The sequence below is a fragment of the Tupaia chinensis genome, unplaced genomic scaffold (genome assembly GCF_000334495.1).
Source record: "Tupaia chinensis unplaced genomic scaffold, TupChi_1.0 Scaffold146023_1, whole genome shotgun sequence".
NCBI classification, from domain to species: Eukaryota; Metazoa; Chordata; class Mammalia; order Scandentia; family Tupaiidae; genus Tupaia; species Tupaia belangeri.
Window position 1 is genome coordinate 5,787 of NW_006205879.1, and position 5,208 is coordinate 10,994.

General features: G+C 39.7%; 1 pseudogene; it reads left to right on the forward strand.

Annotated features, from left to right (window-relative positions):
• The first annotated feature begins 1,726 nt into the window (after positions 1–1,726).
• LOC106733918 (60S ribosomal protein L29 pseudogene) lies at positions 1,727–5,108 on the forward strand (annotated as a pseudogene).
• The last annotated feature ends 100 nt before the right edge of the window (positions 5,109–5,208 follow it).

Below are 5,208 nucleotides of genomic sequence, written 5' to 3' on the forward strand. Positions count from 1 at the left end.
GTCTCAAAACTTGTTTTTTAGAATTATTTTCTTTATTCATAATTATTGTTATTTTTCATTTGACCATAGCAAGACACACACACACACACACACACACACACACACACACACACACACAGAGAGAGAGAGAGAGAGAGAGAGAGAGAGAAAGACAACAGGTCTGGGACTTGAATCATGGCCAGCTATGTGGGAGTCCAATGCCTTTAACCACCATGCCACTTGCCAGCCCCAAGGCTCAAAACCCTAAATGACGTGCCAAAATTTTTTTTCAAGATTCTTCCAGTTCTTTTATAAATGAAAGGCCACAAATTGAAGTATGATTTTTCTCTAAGATGCTTCTCTTAGATGTCTGAGCTTGTTAATTGTTACTAAGTCCTTCAACAAAAGAGCAAAGTATGGAGCAATCCCTTCATTACATTCTCTTGCTACAGTTTCTGTCTCTCAACTCTCCTCTGACACCTCCACCCTTCATCCTCATCATAGGAACATAGCAGGCAATGGCATACCTAGTATCATAGTAACTGAGACTGGTGTCCGAGATATGAACTTCTTTCCATTTAAGATATATAGTTTGAGTAGGCATCTATTATTAATCTTGAATATATTCTTGCCTTTCCTCCACAAAGGATTTAAAACTTAGAGTGACTAGGAGGTAGCCTAGTAGGTAATTTGTCTATTGATTCTTTTTGTTTTTCATTAATTATTAGATTCTAAGTAATCATAAATTTCTCTTTAATTTATGTATATTGTTCATAACTTACAAATTCAATGGATGAGGAATATGAAAATGAAAACATTTTTGACCATACATCAATGCTTTTTCTATAATATCACATTATCTCTCTCTGTGGGAGTTATATTACAAAAGTTGTTATCCAAGACCATTTTTACTTCTTTACACCTACTTTTTTTAAGTTTAGTGTTTTATTTTTCATCAGAATAAACCCTCAGTCTTTTCCATACTTTCCTCATGGTTTGTTTCATGTCCTTATTCCTGAAAGTATAAATAAAAGGATTAAGCAAAGGAGTTAGGATGGTCTAAAATATTGCCACCATTTTGTCTGGGGAGGGAGTAGTTGGAGGTCATACATATTTAAACACACATGGGACAAAAAACAAAACCACAACAGCAATGTGAGATCCACAGGTGGAGAGAGCTTTCCTGCTCTGCAGAACTATGGGTTCTCAATGAGAGCAAAATGACTCCATAGGAGATAAACAACAAGGAGATTAAAATGCAGAAGAACCCACTGTTCATGGCCACTAAAATGCCAACGATATGTGTGTCCATGCAGGCAAGCTTCAGTAATGGGTACAAGTCACATATGAAATGATCAATGGCATTGGGGCTACAAAAGGACAACTGGAAAGTAAAGAGAATTTGTATCATGGAATGTGAGGAACCCCCTGTCCAGGCTACTCCCATCAGAATGCCACAAAGTCTCCAATTCATGATAGAAGAGTAGTGCAAGGGCTAACAAATGGCTACGTAATGGTTATGGGCCATGACTGTGAGGACAATCAACTCCATCCCACTAAAGAAGTGTTCAGCAAAGAATTGGATCATGCAACCTTGAAAAGAGATGGTTTTCCTCTCAGAAAGGGAGTGCAATTATCTTTGGAGTGATGATGGAGGAGAAACACACATCCAGGAAGGACAGGAAGGCCAAGAAGAAGTACAGGTGGCCTCTCTTTTTCTTCTGACCCCAGGCTCCTCAGTGGCCATGGGTTGCGGTGCAGACATGGCCAAGTCCAAGAACCATACCACACACAACCAGTCCCGAAAATGGCATAGAAATGGCATCAAGAAACCTCGATCACAAAGATATGAATCTCTCAAAGGGGTGGACCCCAAATTCCTGAGGAACATGCATTTTGCCAAGAAGCACAACAGGAAGGGTATGAAGAAGATGCAGGCCAACAACGCTAAGGCCATGAGTGTGTGCGTGGAAGCCATCAAGGCCCTCATAAAACCCAAGGAGGTTCAGAAGGGCGTCCCGAAGGGCAGCAGCCACAAGCTCAGTCATCTTGCCTACATTGCCCACCCTAAGCTCGGGAAATGTGCTCATGCCCGAATCGCCAATCAGACTCTCTCGGCCAATGACCAACACGGCCAAGGCTCAGACCAAGACCCAGACCAAAGCCCAGGCTTCAGCTGCAGCTCCGTCTTCAGTTCCAGCTCCAGCTCAGGCTCCAAAAGGTGTCCAGGCCCCCACAAAAGCCCCAGGGTAGAGGCCTTTTCCAGTATGAGGAGAGAAGGACTGACCCTTGAGCTGCTCTGTGTGTGGGGCTGGTGTCCTCCTGTGCTGTGTGTATGACTAAACCTGAAGCAGGAAAAAAAGAAGAAGAAGAAGAAGAAGTACATGGGGGAGTCCCTCAGGGCAAGGCCTGCAGAGGATGGTTACTACAGTTAGCATGTTACCCCCGATGGTTGCAATGTACACAAACAAAAATACAACGAAAACCATTTTCTAAACACTTGGATTTTGTGAAAGTCCCAGAAGGACAAACTCAGTTACGAAGCTTTGGTTGTGCATGATTTCCAAGGAAAAGATGAATGCTACACCAGTAAGAATGAAGGATCTGTAATTAGGTTAAAAACTTGCAGATCTGTTTACAGTATTATAGTCATGAGCAAGTCGGTGTACACAGACAAAAATTATCTTGAGTGCTTCTATTGTCACTGAGAAAATATAATTAGGAATTTGTGATAGTACTCATCAAATCACAAGAATTGAGGTGGAGATAATTTATTGATACCTTAAAATAGTTGAAGTTTCAAAACACAGAAAAGGCAGTATCCACATGTGGTAGAAAAATAATAGCTTTGATCTAATTTATGTACTAGTTGTTTCCTGGAGTGAATTATCAAAAAACACCTCAGTTGTGAGGAAAGGAATACTGACACCTATTACCCATGCCTGCCATTGTCATGGAATGAGAACAAGGGTGACCAGTCTGCCACCCTTACTGGGAGATGGCTTTATCTATGAGTAGAAGAAACAACATGCAGTTTAAGAGCCACTCGACACTCATGGGTAGTCTGAATTATATGGGGCTTTTAAATTATTAATTAGTCATTTTGGGGAACAGCAGTTGGTATAATGGCTACATCAGTAGACTCCCATGTAGTCAACTGCAGTTCGAGTCCCAGACCAGGGTGGCTTAAACTCACACTGGGCACATGTGTGTATGTGCCCAAGATCCTAAGAGGAGAATGTAAGAGAAGGGATGGAGGCCAATGTGGCCATCCCCCATGGGAGGTGATTTCTCGCTTTCTATCTTTCTGTCTTTCTGGCAAGTGCACATGCCCTATAGCAAAAGCCTTATATATATATATATATATACATACACACATACATACATATCTGGAACCACAGTCAGATATGTTGCCTTCCAGCAAGTTCAATATTCTCTCACCTGTCTTACTGAAGCTGGGTAATTTATCATTTATAAGGGGAAAGATTTATGGAAAATTGCCTTGCTCTATACTTAATACATAAAAAGTGTGCAATAACTGTTCAGGTTTTCTTTTTAACTGATTATTTAAAATGAGAGCAGAAGTTCCTAAAAATAATGTTTATTGTAATGTTATGATGACTAAGTTAATTAATATAAAGAATGCAATTGTGTAGGACCTGCTGCCTGAGAAACAGTCTCATTATTCTTATGTAATTGGTTGGAAACTTACCCTTAAAGAGGTTAAGTTTGAGGAAACAATGGATAGTTAGTTTGGGATTTTAACACAGAACCTCTGGCTCCAACACCCAGTTCTTTCCCACTTTATCGACATGGAAATTGGGAATTTTCTTTTCCAGGAAAAACTTCAGAGCACCAATGGCCTTTTTATAGTGTCCGTCTGCCTATAAAGTATAAAGTCTCTGCTTTCTTTTGTTCATATTTGAATGAGGCACCTTCATAAAGGAAACAGGGCAAATGATGTAGAATCAGAAGGTGATGGTCCGGTCACTTACATATACAAATTGGCAGCAACTGTATGGGTAAAGTAGAGATATAACACCTTAAATATGAGTCTTCAGGCTTTATTTATTATTTGCCAGTGTTCATATAATGTGGCTCAGTTTGATTCATTATATTTAAATGACTTTGTTTTAAAGCAGTGAGACTTATGTATAGCTCACCTGCTCATTTCCCAGGATTAAGAGGAAGGTCAACTTGACTGAAAATGTTGCTTATGAAATAGTCCTAGTCCCTTACCTATTGTAGTTTCTATTATCATACTTAAATAGCCAGCCATTTGGTCTGTCCCATAGCTTAATGGTTAAGGGAGTTGGATTCCACACAGCTGACTGTTTCAAATCCTGGCTCAGTAGCTGGAAAAACTTGCCAGGCATGTGTACATGCTTGGCTCAAATCAATGAGACTGAGAAATAGAGAAGGTATTGCTACATGATCACATCCCATTCAGGGGTGCTTTCTCTCTCTCTTCTCTCTGTCTCTCTCTGTTAAGCACACATGCCCCCAAGAATTAAACAACAATAAAAAGCCAGACACCTACCCCACAGAAAGCTTTTTCATGAGTCATCTAGGTAATTATTCCACTCCCTGGGAAGGAGTGCTTTCTCACTCTCCCTCCTTTTTGTTCTCTTCCTTTTGTTCTCTCTCATTAGTGTAGGCACCATAGGAAAAAAAAAAAAGAAAGAAAGAAAAAGAGCAAGAAAAAAGAAAGAAAGAAAAAGAAAAAAAGAAGTGAATGGCATTTACAGTGGTGCATGCCTGTCATCTCAGTTACTCAGGAGTCAGGACTGAGGCAGGAGGATCATGAGTTTGAGGTTAGCCTAGGCTGGAAACATAGCAAGACTCTGCCTCTGAGAAAATGGAGGAAAAGAATAATTGGCCTTATTTTGTTAATTAAAAGATAACCTGTTTTTACTAAGACACATTGAGTGGCAAAAAAGTAACCATTAAAAAAAAAAGTAAAAAATCAAATATATAAATGTGTACTCTAATATCTATTCTTTTGTTTACTTTGAAACAACCATGTCTATCATGTCCCCAGGTTTGATCCTAATCGGTGTCTCCACTATAAACTCCATACCCGGTTACAAGCTATCATCAAGAAAACAGGAGTACAAGACGAACTCTAAGAGGTCATTGGATCCATCAATAACAATTTATTACAAAATAAATAATTCAATATATTATTTATCCATGGCCAGCTTAGCCAGTGCTTAAGACACAAACAGC